This window comes from Rhinatrema bivittatum, chromosome 3 (assembly GCF_901001135.1).
Source record: "Rhinatrema bivittatum chromosome 3, aRhiBiv1.1, whole genome shotgun sequence".
Classification (NCBI taxonomy): Eukaryota; Metazoa; Chordata; class Amphibia; order Gymnophiona; family Rhinatrematidae; genus Rhinatrema; species Rhinatrema bivittatum.
Window position 1 is genome coordinate 46783014 of NC_042617.1, and position 24967 is coordinate 46807980.

The 24967-nt window shown below is 43.4% G+C and overlaps 1 pseudogene; it reads left to right on the top strand.

Annotated features, from left to right (window-relative positions):
• Positions 1 to 24967, top strand: part of LOC115088508 — a 293685-nt pseudogene that overhangs the window by 179110 nt on the left and 89608 nt on the right.

Here is a 24967-nt window from a genome sequence, read left to right on the forward strand (position 1 = left end):
GGAGAGAGAGAGAGAGAGAGAGAGAGAGAGAGAGAGAGTCTCTGGGGAGGGCCTCACTGTGTACACTTATTTATATCTCTATAAGAGGGCCATCTAATAAGTCAAGGTGAGGTGTGGTGGTGGTTTAGGGTTTAGGGGTACCATCAAGCTTGGGTGAGACAACATAGTACAAAATTTCATCTTTGTTAGACTTTCCTCACTCCAAATGACATCAAATCTTCACTAAGGTGTACTGTGCTGTTCGTACATCTAACTCTACATGTGAAACTGGCCCCTAAACCACCACCATCTCCTCACCTCGACCTTTTACTTACCTACTGTGAGGGCCTTGTAGGTAGACTCTCTCTCTCTCTCTCACTACTTATTGCAAGATGCAAAAATTAGAGATTATCACAGTTTACCACATGATGCGATACTACCAATGCAAAGCAGTAAGTTACCACAGTAATTCAAAAATTGCTATAAACATGCCCTTTTTTGTTATCAATGCATTATTAAGACTTTTTGATGAATCTAGGGATAAGTTATAAACCAGCAATTGCTTCCACTGGTTATTATTGCTGTATATAAGAGAATTCAATGCTGAATGAAATGTGAACAATGCTCAGGACCCAGGAAGTAATCTTCCTTCCCTTCTGCCCCTTCCCCCCCCCCCCCCCCCCCCCCGACAGAGTTTTGAACATCAGTTGGAGTTTTCATCAGGGGGAAGGCTTTAACAACTTAAACCTTTAATTGAGGTCCTGGGAAGGAACATTAGCCAAGGAGGTATACATACAGTATACCATTGTTTTCATATATGCTGATTTTAGCACACATCTTCTAATGTCTTTTGAGCCGGTTTAGTGTGCATTGCCCACTATTCTGGATGCATGCTAAAGAGCCCTAGAGTCAAATGTTCCAGAATACCCACTCCAGCTAAGGGGTTTAGAAGTTTTTTTAATATGGAATGTGTTTGAAATTGATTTGAAAATAGGTTCAAATGCATTAAAAGAAAGTTAAGACAGAGACTCTACTGGACACTGATTTCTGTACAGAGAGATTGGCTTATCTAGAGTCCTATGTTAATGGAATCTGAAAAGAATTCCAACTAGTCCCTTAACAGCATTAGGTTTGACCGGAGAATAATGTGAGGTTAGAAAGCAAATAATGTAGCATGAAAATTTAAAATGTTCACGTCCCATCATAAATGTTAAGCATCACGTTCTTCCCCAGACATCAGTAAATCTTGTAAGTGCTGTGACTATACCTAGCATATGCCTCCCTTCGGCCATGCCCCTCTCTTTCAGAAAACAGGGCTGTTAAAGTTGCTAGTTACAGGAACTAGTCATGCATAACCTGACTATTTTTCTAAGCAATATGTCACAGTAATAGGAGGCATATTTTTCACCAGTGGAATGTAAATAAATCAGACAATTTTCTAGGAGTACAAGTAGTATAAGTCACTTTTTTATTTTGCCCAATTTTTGAGTGAAATTATACTTCATCTGTTATCCCACAAACAAAGGTAACTCAATAGCCTGGCTAACCTAGGGTTTCCCCCCTTCCTGTGAGCTATGAATAAAATCTGGGAATTCAGTGTGATACTGCATATCTACTGACAAAATTCAGTGATTGCAAAAATTGTGCATAAGAACAAGTCTCAGTAGAAAAGAGTCAGTTACCCCCAAACTGGCTGAATATCTTCTTCTTTTTTTTTTTTCCAACAGAAACAAAACTGGTGTGGCCTGGATATCTCCAAATATTTTCTCCATGGACTGTTACAGTGCAAAGGCCTTTATCAACCACAGGACTTGGGCTTCCTCTTGATAAATAAAGCACCTGTTTGAGATTTCTTGAGAAGGAAATGCCATAGAAGGGTTTATCAGGGATATCCTTGGCTAGTAACTATTTATTTGCCACAGTAGAGGAAAACAAATTTGGGGTACGGAAGAGACAAAGCCACCATAGATGCTCCATAATTTATTTAATTGGATTTATTACCTATCTTTTTGAATAGTTACCCACTTTTTTGCAATCTGCTATGGATTTCCGAAAGCAGGAATAGAATTGTAATGAATAAATAAATGAATTCATCCAAGTCAGGGTAGAACATATTCGAATTGCAGCCTAACAATCAGTGACCAGTGGCAGCACAAAACTTCAAGTCTGAAGAAGGTGGACAGTGCTTAATAAACATGAAACAAACACAATATCTCTGCAAAACAATAGGTTGTAGCAGCACTTTCAAGGAAGTCATTATGGTGCCACGCCTGGCTTCCAGCGGTCAGTTTAATTCTTGTGCATGTAGTGGAGCAGGTTTCTGTTGCTTTCCAGGATGGAGGGAGCTATGCATTTGGTATTAATGGCCTGGCGGAAGAGCCAGGCCTTTAATGCCATCTGTGATCTGCCCCGACCGGGCCCATCAGAGGTCTGTCATCCATACAAGTACAAGTGGCTCCCAGAGGCAGGCCAGTAGTGAGCCAAAATGGCACCCTGGGCAGAGGTTGTTTTCGGTGTCTTCCCCTCCTTCCTTTTGGGCTCACATGCTTGCAAACCCACAAGACTGATATGATGCCCTCCCTGGCTTGCTGCCCAGGGCAATTACTCTTCTTGTCCACCCTTTGAAATGGCTCTGCCCAGAGGTCTCTACCCTGGATATAGTTACTCCTTTCCACAGCAAGAATAACGTTTTGGACCTCCTTTTTTTTTGCCACAGAGTTCCCATTATCTTCATTGGGAGGAAGACTGTGAATTTAATATGTATTTTCAAACATTAAAAATCAGGGAGGGAAGGGGGGGGGGGTCAGGTCATGCCACTTTGTTTGCTTGCAAGCTGTCATATTCCATTAGAATGGAATATGAAAAAGAGTCAGTAATGAGATCTAAGAAGCTCTTGTTCCTACACCATTTCACATCATTTATTTAAGAGACCTTTTCCCCCCAGGAGGTCACGGCACTCATCTATTAAAAAGTGGGTTGGCAGACCCTGATGACTAAGCAAGCCTGTCACCACATTCAAGAGCCACAGGTGCTGCACTTACTGGCTATCCTCCCACCATGCAGAAGACCTGCTCACAAGCTTCCTCACATACATACACTACCTGTACCTACACTGTACACATACATCCATATGCCTGCACTCATACAAATCAATCATACGAACACACTACTGGAACACGTTTGCTATTCTTTCTTTCCCCTTCTAGGGGTAGGGAGTATGCCAGGTTATTGGAGCCACTCTCTTGAGGGTTAGGGGCCTCCTCCTCTGATAGGACAGCCACAGCTTTCTCCATCTGCTACAGGAGGTGGAGAAGCAGCATGTTATGGTCAGGCTAAGATAGAAAAATTGCCAGTTAGAAGGAAATGCAGAAAACACAGAAATCAGTAAGCACAAAGGCCTGGATTCTCTAATGCCGCAAGGCTTAGTGAATCCCGGCGCTGACAGGGGGCGGGGGAGGGGACGGTCCTGCGCTGTCGGCGTCGCACCGAATAACTACACCATAAAAGGTGTAGTTATTCAGCACGAAATAGGCAGCGAAAAGGCTCCTTACCTTTTAGCTGTCGGCACCGTCTTCACGGAGTCGGCCCCGGTGACGCCCCGACTCCTCCTCTTCCGGGGCCGACTCCGCCCCGATGTAGCTAACGCATGCCTGCTCTAAGCTTTCCAGCTATCGCACGCGTGTGCTGGTAGCACACGCGTGCGATAGCCTTTCAGGCCGATACAGTACAGTGCGCTCCGGTGGAGCGCACTGTTAACCCACATTTGGACGCGCGTTTTCGATGCGCTAGCTTTATCCCTTATTCAGTAAGGGGTAATAGCGCATCGAAAATGTGCATCCAACCCCCCGAGACTAATAGCACCCGCAACATGCAAATGCATGGCCCTATTAGTCATTCCCGTGCGATACAGTAAGTAAAATGTACAGCCAAGCCACACATTTTACTTTAAGAAATTAGCGCCTACCCAAAGGTAGGCGTTAATTTCTGCCGGCGGCAGGGAAGTGCACAGAAAAGTAGTAAAAACTGCTTTTCTGTGCACCCTTTGACTTAATATCATGGCGATATTAAGTCGGAGGTCCCAAAAGTTAAAAACATTTAAAAATGTAAAAAAAAAAAATTAAAATGGCCCCGCGGCTCGCGGGTTGAAAACCGGATGCTCAATTTTGCCGGCGTCCAGTTTCCGAACCCATGGCTGTCAGTGTGTTTGAGAACCAATGCCGGCAAAATTGAGCGTCGGCTGTCAAACCCGCTGACAGCCACCGCTCCTGTCCAAAATGAGGCGCTAGGGACGCGGTAGCTTCCCTAGCGCCTCTTTTTACCGCGGGCCCTAATGTAAATAAATTAATTTACTGAATTGCGTGCACAGGAGAATGGCCTGTGCGCGCGCCGGGAGAGCGGGCGTTCACCCGCTCTCCCGTGATTTTTACTGTAGCGGCCCGTTAGAAAATATGGCCCTAAGTAAGAAAGGAATCAGTATATATATACCAGCAAAAAGAAGCATATCTTCCCTTTTAGGGTAAACCCTGGCATGTGCACGCAAGCTTTCACGGCATGCCTAGACTAGAGGACTGATACTGTTTGGAAATGCTGCTTCCTGGTCTGTGTAGTAAACTGGGAGAAAAAGAAGAGAGTGATATACAAGGGAGAAATAGTTACACATGACTACACAACACTGGAAACATAAAATACACAGGAGAAAAATAAAATGCAAAGCAACAAAGCAAGAACAACTTGCAACCACATGTCAAACAACGACCAGTGAACAAAGAGAAAGCACATGCCTTTCCTTTGTATGCAAGAGGGGACCACCCCCAAAGCACACAAATGAAATAATGCCACATGTATGTGCGCTCATACACACACACACACAATGAACAGAGACACAAGCTGTAGGCATGCACTATGGAAAAGATGGACTAAGTAGCACACACAAAGACTATCAGCAAGTAAAATAAAGAAGCATATTTTGAGACATGTTACCATCTACTCTGGTGGGCAACAACAGATGTGTAAAGGAAAATAATCAAGGGATGACTCTCTTTGACCATTTAGGAACCATTGGGGCAACCCTGAGTTAACATATTGATCCTCCTGAAAATGGGATAAGAAGCTGCCCCACTCCAAATCATGAACCAGAAACAGGACGTTCACCAAGTCCAGATCAGTCTACAAAACATAAGAACTGAGAACATGCTTATTAGTTCATGGTCTATCCAAAGTCCAAGCAACCAACAAATATACCTTATTGATCATGCTCTCCCTAGCTCACCCTAGCAACATACATTGGAACCATTAACAATGTGTAAGAATCCAACACTTCATACACAATGTGAAACTGGAAAAAATAAACAGACTCCTGATACTCCCAATATTTGGTCTGAAAAAACCAATTGGAGGAAGGGTGAGGTTAAACTGCTGTAGTGTTGGTGCTAGATGGGGCTTCAAATCTTGACTCTCGGTCAAGCAAGAAGCATGAGCATATGATTGCAATCTTTATTATACTGTACAATGCTACTACTATGTTGGCATCAGTGCCCGTGATTTAATAAAAGAAAAAGACACTAGCTGACCAGTTGTGCTACCTTGCCAAGTGGATAACACCATTATTTAAATCATTGGCTGCTTGCTCCTGTCCTGATCTTCATTTGGCCAACATTGGATGTGGTAGGACTTGTAAATTTCTAGGGTGAAGAGGAAGGTTTGAGGCTGACGCCAGGGCATGCTAACTGGCTCTTTCATTTTCGGCAGATAAATGGTGGATTTCAACAGGCAACTAGTGTGCATGGCATTGCTTCTTCAGTTATGATGCATACTGCTGCCATGGTTGTACTAGTGAAGCGACAATTTAACATGCAATCAGTAAAACCTATTGCAAAGCATGTTAAGTGATGCTTTACCATGCATGTTAAATGTTTTCCGGCTTGCATACTAAATGGTGAATTTAGATAGCCCAGCATGTGCATTAAGGGGTAAAGCGAGTATGCTGGGCTTGCATGCACTGAGAGGATTTTTAAAAGCTGCCTGGATATGCGTGTATCTCCTGTAGCGCGCACATCTGGAAAGTTTTCAAAAAGGGGTGGGATGTGGGTGTAGTCTGGGTGAGCAAGGGCATTTCAGGGTGTGAAGCTGAGATGGGCGCGTAAATACGGATGTGATCCGGCACTTACCAAGGACCCCTGCCACGTAACTTTACTTCTGCTATGGATGATGTGTAAGCTAAAAAATTAAGAAAAATAGGAAGATCTGCAGGGTTTTAAGGGTCGGGGATAACTGGGGGAGTGAAGGCTATTAGACTAGGTGGGTTTGGATGACCTATCTCTTAACGGGGTGAACTGGAAATGAACTGGTAAAAATGGGAATAGCGTAGGGGGGAGGGGCGCCCCTTTTAAAATTCCTCAATTTTCTTGGTAGAAGCGGCATTTGCACGCACGGGCATGCACCCACTTAAAATTTGGTGCACATGTGTGCGTGGCCAGGCTATTTTATAACATGCGCTCATCATAGCAGGTTTAAATGATTAGTGTTGGTTGTGGTTGCGTTGTCTATGAATGTGTTTATGTAACCCACTTTGAAGAGTGACGTGCATGGGAAATATACACAAAAAGTGGTACAAATGGAATTTTAACTGGGGACTAAAGAATTCACAGGTCAGTTATCTAGCTTGCACGGTACTAGTCTATCAGCTCCAGGCACTTAAGCACTTTGACTTGCCTGAAGTGCACTTCAGATGCCAATTGTACGATGTTGTTAGAGCTTCCCGTTCATATATATATATTTTTTTAATTTAAAGTTTGCCATGTCTTCTCAATCCTTCTTTCTCATAAGACAGCAAGCATGCCTACAAATGGAAAGGTTCATTCTTCTCCAGTTAAGTTTGCTTCTTCCCTGCACTGGAGGCCAATGTAATTGCAAGAGACGTGTGACCGGCAGACAGTGGCAGTCGGTGCCAGGATGGATTCTACAGTCTGCGGCAGTAAGAGCCTGATGGCTGCCATCCCTGTAACTGCAATACCTCTGGGACAGCTAATGGAGATATTACCTGTCACCAAAATTCAGGCCTGGGCAAGTGCAAAGCACACATTATTGGTATGTAAGGCACTCATTTGTATTCGTGTTTCTACACCACTTGAGGAGGAACGAGGTCAGTTTCCAAATTGTAAAGGGCAGACTGTTTTCTTTACATAAGGCAGGATAAAAAAAAAAAAAATCAGTTATTAAGAGCAATTAGTTGTCCAAAAAAATTATTGAAGTATTAATTTAGCCAGACCATAGTTTTGAAGCTTAGTTAAGCCAAGCTCTTAGTTCCACTTACACAGTGTGGATTTCTTTTGGCTTGAGCAGTTCTGTGCCAATGTCAAAGAAATAGTGCAATTTGCTTCCTGCATAGATGTTTCTTTGGTAAATTAGCACTTTTTTTCCCAAAATGTTTTATGCTTAATGAGTTCTAAGCAAATCATTTCCAAGCTAGTTTTCTTATTAGGCCAAAATAAATGGATTTTTTTTTCAGAATGTACTGTGCTACAGGCGAGTTTGTGATAAATCTTCCCAGTTTTTTCTTATTATATTTCTTTGAACTGTACCTATGAAATGCAAAATAAGTCAACATAATTCCACAGATCATGGACACTGCCAGGGTTAGTTATCAAGGGCCACATAATTTTAATTTTGTAATTCAATGTCAAGCTGATTATAATAAACTACTGCCTCCTGTGTTATTTATCATGGGTTTTTTTTTTACAAGACGGCCTTTTTTGTTTGTCGCTCCCACAGGTATTTTTCAGAAATTACATTTGATTATAGCAATTTATTACTTCCAACATATTTGAGGGGAGCCACAGTCACATAAGGACAAAATTTATCAAGTGCCCAGACTACGCCGTATACATAATATACTTTGAAATGTTGATGTATGAGAATATTATGCACGGAGCGCGCCTGATAAAGTGTGTGCGGGGTTGTAATTGTGCATGTATCAGTCCATATACCCAGGGCTAACAGGAAAACAAAACCGCTTTATTCAAGGTGCTGGGGAAGTAGCGTTTTGTGAAAACGGATCCCCCCCACCCACGCCTGCTAAGAACACCAAACTGTGCTTTCCAGTGTGCAGGCATGCTAACATGTTCTATAAAAACAGCTATTATTTATGATGTTCATATGAGTTTACTATGATAACATGTTCGGCAAAAGCTACACAACGCACATGTCTCATAAGAAAAATGGCAGCGCCGCAGCCTGCGCTCTGTGTATCGGTGTAAGGCAGAAATGCACTTTTTAAGGTTGGTGACAACTGCGTTAAAATACATTTTAAGAATGGACTCGTGAAAAGTAGGTTTACGTTACCTTTCTGGAGGGGGAGGGTCGGACATTTTACTGGGAACTACGCCATAAGATATGTAAATCGGTATAAAATCTGTCCTACAAACCCAACCAAACATTCAAAATTTTTATATTTCAGTTCAGATTGTATGTTGTGCACAAACTGTTTTTGTTAAATTCCAGTTAAAGAGTTGAAATATATTTAAGGGCTTTTTTTTTTTTTTTTGGTTGTCTTTATTAAATTAAAAGCCCTAGAAAGTGATGAAAAACATACTCCTCTTTTAGTTTTTATAACATAAATTTTATTGGTCTCCCGATGTTCCTTTCGGACTGAAATAAGCAATGGTAAATACGCTGCTGTAAATTACGCACCTGCAGTCGTTAAAATAAATTCATGGGCAGTTATAAAGCGAAATAGCAGCTTTTGCAAAGGAAGAGGAGATTTTCAAACAAGACTGCCGGCACTTTAGATTTTAATCACAGGACCAGAGGAAGAAATAAAACCAAGCAATCCCTTCACTACGGCTTTTATCATTTAAGTTGAAAACGGAGATTGCTGCAGCCCACACAAGGCTTGTGGTATGGTACATGGACCGGCTAGAGCAAGCTCCACGGTAAAACCTTCCTAATGATTCTATCACGGGTAAAATAAATTAGCACCAATAATTTTATTAAAGTACACCATCCATCTACAATAAGGATTGGCAAAGGAATGTGCATCTAATGGTAAACATGTTAAGTTCCCTACACTTGTTCGCGCTGAATGCGGTGCCCTGTAGGCCTCCCGCCGTATCGCTGGGAATAGATGACCTGTCAGGAATATGTATGGCATATTCAAATAAGCAGTGCTCATATTTTTAAACCTAATGTGATATGAATCCACGTAGACCCATTTTAATAGTTCAAAATGAGTCATAATTCTTGTTAACAATACAGTTATTTTTAAAATTTGCAGCAAAGGGGTTCTTTTTTTTTTATTTTCCTTATTGAAATTAAATACTATGCCTTAGGTGAGTCATTCATCACTGCTGAAGGAACTTGCCTTTTCTTGAAGAGTTCCTGAATTTTTATCCAGCTACATAATATATTTCAGGCTACTTTAATAGCTGCCCTCTCCCCATCTACCTTTCCAAATGCATTTGTGGTATGTTCATGTATTTATTTAGGTCACAAATGTTTTATTAGGACTTAGAATATATTTTTCACTGGATTTTTACAATTGATAGTGTTTGTATTATGCTGGGTTACTTTAATTTACACTTGTATGAGGATTTACTTCAGGTTAAAACCTGAGTTTCATCTAGCATTCCTCATAGTGCTCAGACTTTTTCCTGGCAGTATACTCTCAAACGGCAATCTTTTAAAGGAAAAAGCATTGTTTAAAAGCAATAGGCGCAGGGATGGCCTGTACTAGTCTCTGTAGATAACAGAGATTCAGCAGGACTGCAAGAACATCCAACTAATTCATGCAGTAGCCAATTCTACAGTTACAAACTATTCATCATTAGCATCATATCTTGCAGGAAAGAAATAAAACTTGATATTGTTTGGCAAAAAGATGATTATCTACATTAAGGTGCCTATGTAATAAACGTTTGTGTGCTCATTATGGCCATCTTGTGCATGCTAAAAATAGTGAGCTATGTAGGAAATCCTTACTGTGCACATGAAGGGGAAAATTTGAAAACCCACATGTGCGCATACATGTGCATGTGGTTCCTGCTGCGCGCACATGGACGAGGTGATTTTATAACACGCGCGTGTCAGCCCGTGCATGTTATTAAATACGATTCCTGAGTGCACATGTGCGCCTGATTTTTATATCGGCACGAGCATGTTCGGGTGGGTGATATCTTGCGTGCAAAGGGGGGGGGGGATTTCTAAAAAATACAGCCAATTAAGGAACAGACTGGGAGAGAACTTTCCTATCCCCTTTCTCACTTTGCCTTCCTTTTCCCCTCTCCTCTCCTCTCCTCCCCAACCCCTAAAACCCCCTTTCCTACCTTTTTGTAAATTTTGAATGGAGGAAGTAAGTTCCGCACGCTGGCTGGCTGCCGGTGCGCGCTTCCCCGGGACAGGGCCTAATGGATGCTGTCCCGGTCGGTCTCCACCCCCCACCCAGACCCCACCCCCTCCGCAGCCCACCCCTTTCAAAGAGCCCGACACTTCCGCCCGTACCAGAGGATACTCATGTGGTTGGGCTGTTTTTAAAATGCGCTCTGCGCTTGCATATGCGCCTGTCCCCAGTTTTTACACATGCTGGGCTTTTAAAATTTGGGCTTAAAAGGGGCTTAGAAGATATTAACATGAGCACACAAAAATTTGCAAACCTGCACATGGAAAGAATGTCATATTCCAATGAGGGGTTAGCAAGCTGTTATTAAAAAGGATGGTATGCTCAGCCTGTTTAGTGCGAGCGGATAGGTCAGTACGTATCTGACTTTGTGGTGCAGCTCACGGCTACTTAGCCAGATAAATAGTTATTTATTTAAAAGCTTTTATATACCGCTTATACACGATGTAGCGAGCTAGGTGGTTTACAGACAAAAACATACATAATTTAGTGATAGTTAAAATAAAAAAAACATCGTAACATTAAGACTATAGCAAATAAAATTAGAACAGAAAATAAAAATAATTAAAAATACATTCATTAAAAAAAAACAATAATTAATATTTAAATTAACTAAGGTAGGCAAACTGAGTTAAAGTAAGAATGATGGCGGTATTAATCTGTATTGTTGGTCTCGAAGGCAATAGAGCAGAGATAGGCTAAGCAGCGGTCACCCACACAGATAGCCAGATACGTACTGACTTACCTGGTTATCTGGCAGCAGCTACCCACCGCCAGATAGCTGGATAAATCATATTTTTCTGGCTAAGTGGCAGCAGCTGCTGTCACTTATGTCCTGACAGGAATGCCTTCCCCTCTTCCTGAGTTAAAATGTGTTTTAAATCTTTTTGCACGGCTTATTATGTGTCTTTTTAATGAACTTGTAAAATGATTTTTTGTGAGTCCTTGCTAAAATTAGTTTTGTGCAAATTTTATTGTGTAGGACCTTAAAACCAGAAATCCTACTTAAAGCCACATTTTTCTCCTAAGCCTAACAGATTGTATAATTTCATTAACTGTATTTAGCATGAACATAATTTATCAGCCTAGCAGTTCTTAGATCTATTAAAAAGAATCTGGGCTTCTGTTGCTTCGCATTTACTGGAGCCCTATCCCCTTCAAACTATCCCATAAAAGAAAAAGTAGCCCATGTGCATTTAAGAGCAGATTGAGTAAATTCAATTAAAAATACCTTGAAATGTCTCTATGAAAATGCCAGAAGTCTAAAAAATAATTGGGAAAGTTAGAATGAAGAAGTAGACATAATTGGCATCTCAGATACCAGGGTACAAATCATATTGCAATGATAAGGTGGAACAAATCGGTGGTGGTGTTGGTGGTGGAGTGGCTTTATATGTTAAGGATGACATAGAGTCAAACAGGATAAAGATCCTGCAGGAGACCAAATATACTGTGGAATCTTTGTAGGTAATTTTCAAAGGAGTTACATGTGTAAATGTAACATACTATCGTAGTAATTTTCAAACACCATTTACAAACAGACAGGTGAATTTTCAAAAGGATTTACATGTGTAAATGTAGCAATTTTCAAATGCCATTTATGTGCGTAATGTGCAGTTACGTGAGTAAATCCTATGGACAATTCAATGGCATATACTGTAGCAATTTTCAAAAGCCCACTTACACGGGTAAAGTGCATTTACTCGAGTAAAACCCAGTTTTATGCATCTGACCCAGTACGGCATATCTTACGTTCTTATGTAATTATTTTTTAGATCAGGCCCACAAAGTGCACTTACACATGTATAACCCATGGACAATTCAATGCCATATATTCATTTATATTGTAGCATTTTTAAGATGCATTTACATGCATAAAACCCAGTTTTATGCATGTCAATTATTTTGAAAATCATCTGCTACATGAATAGAAATTCCATGCATGATGGGGAAGAGTATAGCAGTGAGGGTTTACTACCGTTGGACTGGCAAGAATGAACAGATAGACAATGAAATGTTAAGTGAAATCACAAATTTAGCAACACAGTAATAATGGGATATGTCAATTGCCCCAATACTGCCTGGGTAAATGTCTCATCAGGATATGCTAGGGAGGTAAAGTTTTTAAATGAAATGAATGTTTGCTTCATGGAACAGCTGGTCCAGAAACCAACAAGAGGGAGTGATATTTTGGACTTAATCCTTATTGGATGCAAGATTTAGGGGCGGATTTTCAGAGCCCTGCTCGCCTAAATCCGCCCAAAACCAGGCGGATTTAGGCGAGCAGGGCCCTGCGCGCCGGTGAGCCTATTTTACATAGGCCTACTGGCGCGCGCAGAGCCCCGGGACTCGCGTAAGTCCCGGGGTTCTCCGAGGGGGGCGTGTCGGGGGGGTGTCGGGGGCGGGCCCGGTCGTCGCGGCGTTTCGGGGGCGTGTCGGCAGCATTTTGGGGGTGGGTACGGGGGCGTGGCTATGGCCCGGGGCGGTCCGGGGGCGTGGCCGCGCCCTCCATACCCGCCCCCAGGTCGCGGCCCGGTGCGCAGGAGGCCCGCTCGCGCGCGGGGATTTACTTCTCCCTCCGGGAGGCGTAAATCCCCGGAGAAAGGTAAGGGGGGGGTGTAGACAGGGCCGGGCGGGTGGGTTAGGTAGAGGAAGGGAGGGGAAGGTGAGGGGAGGGCGTTAGAGGATTCCCTCCAAGTCCGCTCCGATTTCGGAGCGGCCTTGGAGGGAACGGGGGTAGGCTGCGCGGCTCGGCGCGCACCGGCTATACAAAATTGATAGCCTTGCACGCGCCGATCCAGGTTTTTAGCAGATACGCGCGGCTCCGCGTGTATCTAATAAAATCCAGCGTACTTTTGTTTGCGCCTGGAGCGCAAACAAAAGTAGGCCTATTCGCGGAGTCTGAAATCTGCCCCTTAGTGTAAGAGGTAACAGTAGTGGGGCCACTTGGCAATAGTGATCATAACATGATCAAATTTGACTTAACTGGAAAGAAAAACTACTGCTCTAACATTTAACTTTCAAAGGGAGACTATGATAAAATGAGGAAAATAGAAAAAAATTAAAAGATGCAGCTGCAAAGGTTAGGAAGTTACACTAGGCATGGATATTGTTTAACAATATCATCTTGGAAACCCAGATATATTACACACATTAAAAAACGATGACTTCTGACATTTCTTTGAAGTGTTACATTTGCCTGCTCGCAGGCTGCCCCTGTGAGCCAGTGCACTTACCGTGGGACCCGCCGATGAAGTTCCTCTCTCCACGGCGGGGAGAGAGGAACTCCTGGCTTTCCCCTAGGCGCATGTGCATGGCATGCACGTGCCTTTAAAGGCTCCACAGTGGGAATCTCTTCTGCTGGCACCAGGAGATGACGTCACACGGCTGGGTATTTAAACCCCAACCGTGAAACAACTGATGCCTTAGCAACAGGTCGCCTATGCTCTCTTGTGAGCTGCTGCTCCTGCTCATCTCTCCAGTCTTGCCCGCCTCATCTCTCCATCCTTTCCCGCCTCACCTCTCCAGCCTTGCCCGCCTCATCTCTCCATCCTTTCCCGCCTCACCTCTCCAGTCTTACCTGCCTCATGCCTCCAGCCTTGCCCATCTCGTCTCTCCAGCCCAGCCTGCTTCATCTCCTCTAGCCCCAGCCCATCCTTCTCCTTACCTTCCTTGCCTACCCTTGGGCTGTCTTCTGAACTTGATCTCGGCCTGGACTCTGACCTCTCTTGCCTTCCACATGTCTCTGACCTCAGTCTGGACTCTGACCACTCTTGTTTTCCGCCTGCCTCTGAACTCAGCCTGGACATTGACTACTCCTGCCTGCTGCCTGCCTTGGACCCAAGACCTACACTCTAGCTTTCTTCTGAGTTGTCCAAGACCTGCCAACCCTGGAACTCGAGGGCTCAACCTAAAGTGAAAGAGGCTAGTATAGGTGAAGCTCCTGACCTTCCTCTTCTTTCTATAGGTCCGCTAGCTATCAGTGAGGACCTACAGGGTGGTGAGGTTGACTCAACCTCCCTGTAGGTTGAGTCAACCTGACCACCACAACAAGGGTCCACGAATTTGACAAAATGGCGAAGTGAAAGAGTTATTATCGCAAAAGATCTTCTTTCAAAAAAATAGAAAGAGGATCCAAATGAAGAAAATAAGAAACAGCATAAGCACTGGCAAGTTAGATACAAAATACTGATAAGGCAGGCAAAAAGCAAATTTGAAAAGTTGCTTATTATAGACAAAAATACTCATAATAAAATATTTTTTCAAATATATGTGAAGCAGAAAGTCTTTCTGGGAGTCAGTTGGACCATTAGATGATCAACAGGTAAAAGGGGCACTTAGGGAAAATAAGACTATAGCAGAAAGACAATGAGGGTAACTTTCAAAAACTCTGTGTGACAGCATATACGTGTTTATGTGGCCATTTGTAGTTAAGAACATAAGAACATAAGAAATTGCCATGCTGGGTCAGACCAAGGGTCCATCAAGCCCAGCATCCTGTTTCCAACAGAGGCCAAAACCAGGCCACAAGAACCTGGCAATTACCCAAACACTAAGAAGAAGTTCTATGATAGTATTTTATAACCTGTGCATATCAGACGCATAAGGTTTTGAGAATTGACCACAATGCGCTAATCTTGGCCACATACATGCATCCATGGTAACAGGGATCAATCTCTAGTTTTGACTTTTGTGCCATATGGTCACTTTTGTATATGTCCTGCCACGCAGCATTTTAAATATATTTTTATTTTTAATTTGAAAAAAATGTACAACAGAGGCAACTTTACAGCTGTGAACAACAAATAACATTCAACAGTCTTGCTTTATGCGCTGGTAGAAAAATGGAGACTCCCCCTTCTCCATTTTTCCTTTCACATCACCATACTTCCATCGAAATATTCTTTATATATTGCAGATTCTTTAAAGTTTTGCACCAATTTTTCTTTCTTGCTTTCTTTTTTAAAATTCTTTTATGAACAATTTCCCAAACAATAGGGCTCAAGTGTGATTGCTGAAACTTTGGCTTCTAGTTCTTGAGTCTTTTCAGGGAAAGTGGATGTGAGCCCTGTCAGTGTAACATTTGTGGTTCCATCAGTCAGATCTGTAATCCCATTACAGGACAATGCATTTGTATAGAGGAAATAAAGTGACTTCAGTGAGATGCCTGTATGGACAACATTTATGGACTGGATGGGAATGGTCGTAAGCCATAGGACTGCAATGCAGCAGGGTCTCTTGCGGACAGTCCGGACAGTGCACCTGGAGGAAGACAATCTGATGAAGGCTTTCTTGGCTATCACAAAGTACAACAAAATAATTCTTCAGCCTGTCTGCCTTGCAATTGTGATAAGGTAGGTTCCCTAAATGTCTCATCAATAAGTGACAAATGAATAGGGCAATACACTTAAAAAAGCTGGGGTAACTATGGCCTGCAGTGCAATCAGTGTGTGCCTCATATGTATAATCTCACTCTTAGCAACATCCTTGGCTACCAGATTTGTGATTGTGACCACCTGGGGACATTGGCAGGCACAGTTTGTGACTGCATTAGCGGACAATGCAAATGCTTGCCCAATCATCAGGGAAGAAGGTGCAGTCAGTGTGCACCAGTGATGTTGGATTTTAGAAATACAGTATATTTTTTAACTTCTTATTAGAAGTTCTTATTAGAACCTGAGATCATGTCATCCTTTTGTAATACGCCTTTGGCGTTCTTTGCTGCTTAGAGTTCACTGTTAATCATCCTTAAATTTAGAATACTTTCATAAGCTTTTTGGATAAAGGACAGTAGTCTTAGCAAGGCCGTTCCTATACACTTTTCTCTTGTTTATACAAAGCCCACGGTTTCACTCGCTGAGAGGCACAAGACTATATCATTGCTACAAGGTGTGTTTAATGTCTGATTATTGATCCTATAGCATGGGCTCACTTAACAGTGCACGGCTTTTTTTTTTTTTCACGTCTTCTCTTTCTTCGTCCCTCCCACCTCACTCCCGCTCCAGAGGTGGTTGCAGGATCAACTTCCTTATGTTGCATATAAGAGACTGCAAATTCATTTCTCCTCCTTGCCAGAAGCATTAAATGACCTCATCTGATAAGATCTGGAAACAGAAGACATTGCATGTTAAGTGACTGAGATCGGAACAAATTTCACAATATGTTGATGCATTTCTAAAATAAAATAAAATAAATCCGCAGGACATTAAAAAAAAAAACACTCTGATTTTTATCTGGGAAATGGCAATTTCGTGTTAATCTAAGATTGGTAGGATGTTGAAGGAATACATTTCATTGAAGTGAAATTTATAGGCAATTTGTTAAAGTAGCAGTGTGCATTAGAAGGTGCATTAGAGGCACATTGGTTTTAATATACCATTCTGTAACTCCAGCAGAGGTTAAAAATGCAGCTTAACCTCCATTAAGTCATTTTTCTCAATGTTTTAATTTAAAATTATTTTGGGGAATATACCAGTGCATTTGGTACCAGGATGTTGTGGGGTTTTTTTTTTTTCTAAATCCCCCTGCTTTCTTTTCCCAAGTGCTATCTGACCTACTGGCACAGTGTGGAACGCACTTAATCAGAAAGCAAATTAGGAAAAGGTGTCAAGATGCTCTGAGACAGCGACCTAGTCTTGTCCCTGAAAACTGAAGGCAAAGGTTTGTGCAGGACGCCACTGAATTCTGCAAAAGGATTCACTGACAGTAAATAATCAGTAATGTGGGGAAACTCCACACAGAAGTAACAGGAATTATTTCAGTTAATCGCCTTTTATTTTATCTGATTGGAAACTTATTTAAGAGCCAATAAAATAGTTGTGTATGTATAGTCTCATCATATTTACTTATGATATGCTTTGTACCAAGTTTGCTGCTTCTGAAAGAGGAAATTTGACCTTAGCCATTGTTAATAGAGGGGAGCACTGAGAAAATTAGGTTGACACTTTCCCCCCCCAAAATATTTAGAGTAAGAAAGGACTTGGGCGTGTGGGAGAAGAATGACCGAGAAGAAACGGGAGGAGAAAGGAGGACAGGTCTTTACTGAAGGGGTGGTGGGTGCCTGAAGCAGCCCACTGGCAGCAGCAGTAACAACCATGATGGGGACAGGATTTAAGCATGCTGGAGACAGAATCAGAATCCGGTGGCAAGAGCAGCTGGAGGGAGCAGTAGGTAGAAAAAAATGGGAGGAAGGAAACTGAATATTTACTGAATCGTATGGAACATCAGAGAGCCGGAAGACAGGTCAATGCATACAGAGAGATGCAGGGGCAGCAGAGTGAATATTATATTATATTATAATATTATATTAATTGAATATTTACTGAATCGTATGGAACATCAGAGAGCCGGAAGACAGGTCAATGCATACAGAGAGATGCAGGGGCAGCAGAGTGCCTTTTTGGTTGGGGGAGGGGGGGGGGCAAGCCAGCCAACTTCTGTGCCTGCTCCTCTCCCACCCACCACTTCCTGACCCACCTCTGCTCTCCTCTTCCTCCTGCTGATCAGTGCAGGAGGGAGTTGAAATGCACCACTGGCCCTAGTTCCTACCTTGATGTTCATAGAAACATAGAAATGACGGCAGAAGAAGACCAAATGGCCCATCCAGTCTGCCCAGCAAGCTTCACACATTTTTTCTCTCATACTTATCTGTTTCTCTTAGCTCTTGGTTCTATTTCCCTTCCACCCCCAGTTTTAATGTAGAGAGCAGTGATGGAGCTGCATCCAAGTGAAATATCTAGCTTGATTAGTTAGGGGTAGTAGCCGCCGCAATAAGCAAGCTACACCCATGCTTATTTGTTTTACCCAGCCTATGTTATACAGCCCTTATTGGTTGTTTTTCTTCTCCCCTGCCGTTGAAGCAGGGAGCTATGCTGGATACGCGTGAAGTATCAGTTTTCTCCCATGCTGTTGAAGCAGAGAGCCATGCTGGATGTGCATCGAAAGTGAAGTATCAGGCACATTTGGTTTGGGGTAGTAACCGCCGTAACAAGCCAGCTACTCCCCGTTTTGTGAGTGCGAACCCTCATTTTCTCCCCTGCCGTTGAAGCAGAGAGCTCTGCTGGATGTGTGAAGTATCGGTTTTTCTTCTCCCCTGCCGTTGAATCAGAGAACTATGCTGTATATGCATTGAAAGTGAAGTATCAGACTTATTTGATTTGGGGTAGTAACCGCCGTAACAAGCCAACTACTCCCCTCTTTGTGAGTGTGAATCCTTTTTTCCACATTTCCTCTTGCTGTTGAAGCTTAGAGCGATGTTGGAGTCACAGTAAGCATGTGTATGTTTATTTAATAAGGGTATTGACTCCAGGCAGTAGCCCTCATTCTGGCGAGTCACCCACTCTTCATTGGCGGCCTCTTGACTTTATGGATCCACAGTGTTTATCCCACGCCCCTTTGAAGTCCTTCACATTTCTGGTCTTCACCACATCCTCAGGAAGGGCATTCCAGGCATCCACCACCCTCTCCGTGAAGAAATACTTCCTGACATTGGTTCTGAATCTTCCTCCCTGGAGCTTCAAATCGTGACCCCTGGTTCTGGTGATTTTTTTCCTACGGAAAAGGTTTGTCGTTGTCTTTTGATCATTAACACCTTTCAAGTATCTGAAAGTCTGTATCATGTCACCTCTGCTCCTCCTTTCCTCCAGGGTGTACATATTTAGATTCTTCAATCTCTCCTCGTACGTCATCCGATGAAGATCCTCCACCTTCCTGGTCGCCCTTCTCTGTACCGCCTCCATCTTGTCTTTGTCTTTTTGAAGATACGGTCTCCAGAACTGAACACAGTACTCCAGGTGAGGCCTCACCAAGGACCTGTACAAGGGAATAATCACTTCCCTTTTCTTACTCGATATTCCTCTCTCTATGCAGCCCAGCATTCTTCTGGCTTTAGCTATCGCCTTGTCGCATTGTTTCGCCGATTTCAGATCATTAGACACCATCACCCCAAGGTCCCTCTCCTGCTCCGTGCACATCAGCCTTTCCCCGCCCATCGAATACAGTTCATTCGGATTTCCACTCCCCATATGCATGACTTTGCACTTCTTGGCATTGAATCTCAGCTGCCATATCTTCGACCAATCTTCCAGTTTCCTTAGATCTTGTCTCATTCTCTCCACTCCTTCCGGCGTGTCCACTCTGTTGCAGATCTTTGTGTCATCCGCAAAAAGACAAACCTTACCTTCTATCCCGTCCGCAATGTCGCTCACAAAGATATTGAACAGGACCGGTCCCAACACCGATCCTTGCTTCTTCTTTTACAACTTCTCAGCATATTAACCTATTTCACTGCCTCCTTAGTCCCCTTTCCACCTTCTCACCCCTTTCACAGACCCACCCTTTTGACCTCTCTCACCCTTCCTTTATACCCCTCTCCTTTTACACTGTCTGTCTTCCCCCTGTCCTCCAGGTCATTCACCTCACTTCTCTGCCCTTCCCTCAACCTTCAGCTCCCTTCCCTGACCCCCAGCTCACATCCTCACTAATACTCTCCACCCCTCACTCATATCCACCCAAATACCAAGTTCCCACGGACATCCCCCCCCCACCCCCCATTCCCAAGTCTACAAATGTCTGCTGTGCACTTCCCACTTCCCCCCCAAATCCCAAAGCCCCTATTCTTCCGCTCGCTGCGGCCGACGCCTGCCCTCGCGGCGTGACAAGTCGCCGGCTCGGCCTGTGTGCCCGCCCCTCTAAGCTCGTGAGCGTGCGTCGTTGCCGGCAATTTAAAGGGCCAGCGGCAGGAAACTTCCCTGCGGCCTGGGCAGATGACGTCAGTCAGGGGGTGTATATATACCCGGCCCTGACTCCACCACTTTGCCTCAGCAACGGGTCCTGCTCAGCTTCTGAGTGTGTAGTCTGCTTTCTCTTCTGATCCTGTGTTCCAGTCCTGCCTCCTGATCCAGCATTCCGGTCCTGACTCCTGTTTCTGCGTTCCTGCCTTGCTCCCTGCTTCCTGCTCCTAGCCCCTCCGACTGACTTCCTGGTTTTGGACTTGCCTGGTACACCAACTCTGCCTGACCTCCACCTGGCTGACCTCCACCTGGTAACCCAACTCTGCTTGACCTCCGCCTGCCCTGACCTCCAGCCTGTTTCCCCATACTCACCTCTTCGCTACCCGTCCTGACCTCTGGCCTCCTCCTGGCTCCCTCTGTCTATCGCCTGCCCTGACTTCTGCCTGCTGAACACCGCTTCAGCCTCCTCCTCTGGTTCCACGCTGTGAGAGACTCGCACCTAAGTCTGCCTGCCCCGGTACCCAAGGGTTCAACCTGTGGGGAACGAGGGCTGGTAAAGGTGAAGCTCCAGTTGGGTCTTCTCAGCCTGCACCGCCTCCCGATGATGAGGACCACCTCGTCTCGGCTCAAGGGTCCACATTCGCAACAAGCTCTAAACCTGTTCTCTGGTCCTGCTGATCTCTCTCCCTTTTGAGCCAGTGTCTCTATCCTTCTAGACTGCTACTTCTCCTGAGTAGTGCCAGGCTGCCCCTTATGTTTGGGGGAGGGGAATTTTTGCCATCAAACTCTGCCTATGCCCTACCCAAAGTTGGTTGGGCCATGGCCCCTGTGGCCCATCCTGTTCCGATGCCTATGAAGAGACAGTAGTACTGCACCAAGCTTCCTGAAAGAGGAGGCAAGTTCTACCAACATGTAACTGCAGCATAGCTGTGATACATTTTTAGGCAGGTGAAAGTAGGCAGATGAAGTAGGCCAAATGATCCTTATCTGACAACATTTTCCTTACTGTTCTATAAGGTGGCCAGATGTCCTATATGCAATGGAACTATCCATCATGATTACTTTTCCACTCTGCCCTGTAATTCATCTCATTTCAGTAGAGCTAATGTCTTTAAAATGTAAGGTATGTTCTCACCATGCATGTTCCAAATGACTCCAGATTTTCAGAGCAGGTAGTCCAGTCCTGGATTTATTCCACTACATGCACGGACTCCTGGTTCTGATTATTCGTATTGCATTCCCTAAGAAAAGCAGACTACAACTCTATGTGGGCAATGGGGTAAAACCAGGACTGGATCAGCCTGTCTTGAAAATCTGGAGTCATTAGACACATCTAGTCAAAATATTTTTCAAAAAAAGCATTTGAAAATTGGTCACCCTAGTCTTAAGCAGTAAGAGCTAGTAAAACAGGTGAGATATTCTTCCTGTGTTAAGATCTGAATCACCTAGCGCTCTCAGGAAATGGTCTGATTGACATTTTAACTCAATATGCTGCATATTAATATTGTGACATATTGCATTTAATTGAAGTAATTAGAAGTTTCTGTTCATGAACAAAGCAATGAATTTTATTCTAGTTAACTGGAAGTATCTTTCCGAAATATTATTACAAAATATCATGACAAATTTGCAATTAGTATATGTCATTAGTGGAAGACTTTCTGCATGACTCAGTATTTCTCAGTGATCAAAGCTCACAGTGAATTAGTTATAGTCAGTCTCTTTCTTTAGAGTGATAGCTAGCTATAACTAGCATAAGCACTAGGGATGTACATTTATTTGCAAGCAAAATGAAAAACACTGCAACACCCTTATTTTATTTCAGTTGCAAATGAAACAAACAAACAAAAAAAAATCCTGCCAAAATCTGGATTTTGTTTTGGGAAACAGCATGCATTATTTGCAAATATCACACACTATTTCTGTATAGTGCATATTTCCTGAATCAAATTAAGCAAATATTACTACTATTACTACTACTTCTCACTTCTATAGCACTCAACATGCACCTTACTCAGTGCTGGTGCAAGGGTCTGCATTGCCCTAGGCAGAGATGATGTGATGGCATCACATGATCTCTCTCTCTCTCTCACTCTCTCTCTCCGAGCTCCATGCCTCACCACCATCATTCTCTGATTTAAAAAATGCCACCACATCCTAGTAGGGTGCCCCACCCACTTCTGGCACCCTAGGTGGCCTCCTAATTCGCGTTATGCTCCCGCCATCCTTGACAGCACTGTACAAAGACAGCCTCTACTCGGTAAAGCTTACAATCTAATCAAAATTTACATATAAGTTAAAAGAGACTTTGGGAACTTTGAGATCCATATTCAGATATAGTGCAGATAGCAAAGTTAGCCAGATAATCTTATCTGGCTACTTTGGAGGTATAACCAATAGTGAAGCCGCACTTTTGAAAATAGTTGGCCTTCTTAAAGTTAGCCAGCTAACTTTAGCTGTATAATTTTAGGTCCATCTTTGGCCCAACCAAACTTAGGCCTGGATTTATCAAAATGTGATAAGTATTGCATGTGATAGCAAAAGGGGTGTGTTTTATGTAATAATGTTTCACACTTTGAGATACATGCCAGACTGTTCCTGCATACAACCAATGGGGGACCATTTTTGATGGTCCCAGGGAGCTCAGACATGAGAAAGAAAGAGAGAAAGAGAGCACATAGCCATAATGTCCTCTCCCTATTAGTGTAGGGAGTTAGGGGCCACTTTGACATTTAACGTGAGACGTACAAATAGAGACCACTTCACAAGTGAGACGTACAAGAGACCACTTCACAACGTGAGACGTACAAGAAACCACTTCACAAGTGGTCTCTTGTGAAGATTTGATAACCTTCGGAGAGAGGAAACTCACCCAAAGATGAGATTGGTGCAGTGTTCTCTCCACCTAGCTTGATGCTCTCTACCTGGGTAACATCAAGCTAGGTGGAGAGAACATTGCACCAATCTCATCTTTGGGTGAGTTTCCTCTCTCTGTAGGTCATAAAATCTTCACAAGAGATCACTGTTCTGTTCGTACGTCTCACGTTGAATTTAAAAGTGGCCCCTAACTCCCTACACTAATACGTAAACCTCACCTCGAGTTACTAGGTGGGCCTCCCATAGGGATATAAATAACTATCTAGGGAATGGACCCGCCCCCTGGTTGCGTCCCGGCGCGCGCGGGGATTTACGCCTCCCTCTGGGAGGCGTAAATCCCCCGACAAAGGTAAGGGGGGGGGGGGGTTTAGACAGGGCCGGGCGGGTGGGTTAGGTAGGGGAAGGGAGGGGAAGGTGAGGGGAGGGCAAAAGAAAGTTCCCTCCGAGGCCGCTCCGATTTCGGAGCGGCCTCGGAGGGAATGGAGGTAGGCTGCGCGGCTCGGCGCATGCCGGCTATACAGAATCGATAGCCTTGCGCGCGCCGATCCCGGATTTTAGCAGATACGCGCGGCTACGCGCGTATCTACTAAAATCCCGCGTACTTTTGTTTGCGCCTGGAGCGCCAACAAAAGTACACGAACGCGCCGTTTTTGTAAATCTACCCCACTAGAAAGAGAGGAGAAAGTTTGTGCAACCCACTCTCACTAATTCACAACAATCTCAGGGTGACTGGAAATCAAATGTTCCCAGGTATGGAGAGCATGAATTTTTAAAATCCTTTTTAGTTTTATTTTTCAAGTGTTATTTAATATATCAACTATTTTGAAATTTTTTCTTGGTGTTTGGGTCATTTTAAAAAAATTGTAAATGAGTTTCTAATTAGTCGATCTTTTATTTGTCATCTGTTTTTGGAATATTGTTATTAGCATGTCTTTACTATTATGATTATGTATTTATTTTGCTTCTTGATGTTTGAGGAATGGTGATGGTTCTGGCTTTCATTGTTCCTCTGCACAGAGAGTCTGGCTTCTTGTAGTTTCCAGTTCAGGTTTTGTCATGTTTATATTTCTACTTTATAGTTGCTCTTTTCTGTATTTGGTGAGGGTCTATTTATGTTCTGCATATGTGACTGAGGTGAGGTATTCTCCTAATAGGAAGTGTGTTAGTGCTTTAGGGCTTTTGGAGGGTCAAGCTCACACACAACACACAACACATGTCACAATAGGCCTAATACCATATGGGCTCCAAGTGTGTTTATGCAGGGATTTCTGCACTCAGCAGTGCATGTAAATATAATGTAAGTGATATTTTTACCTCAGAATATGGTACTTTGATATTTTACATGTAAAATGCTATTATAAATGCACTTAACTGTTGTCTGGAGCGGATCAAGGGGGGAGGCTGTGGGGCATGAGGCTGGCGTTGTGCAAGGCTATAAGGTTTACCTAGGACACCTAATACCCGGGGGGGAGGGGCAGATGGTATCAGTTTTCAAAGTTTGCATCACTGAAGGGGGCTGGGATTTTCTTTTTGGTGGGCCCGGGACAGAGAACATAAGAACATAAGAAAATGCCATACTGGGTCAGACCAAGGGTCCATCAAGCCCAGCATCCTGTTTCCAACAGTGGCCAATCCAGGCCATAAGAACCTGGCAAGTACCCAAAAACTAAGTCTATTCCATGTTACCGTTGCTAGTAATAGCGGTGGTTATTATCTAAGTCAGCTTAATTAATAGTAATTAATAGACTTAATAATGGACTTCTCATCCAAGAACTTATCCAATCCTTTTTTAAACACAGCTACAGTAACTGCACTAACCACATCCTCTGGCAACAAATTCCAGAGTTTAATTGTGCGTTGAGTGAAAAAGAACTTTCTCCGATTAGTTTTAAATGTGCCCCATGCTAACTTCATGGAGTGCCCCCTAGTCTTTCTATTATCCGAAAGAGTAAAAAAACGATTGACATCTACCCATTCTAGACCGCTCATG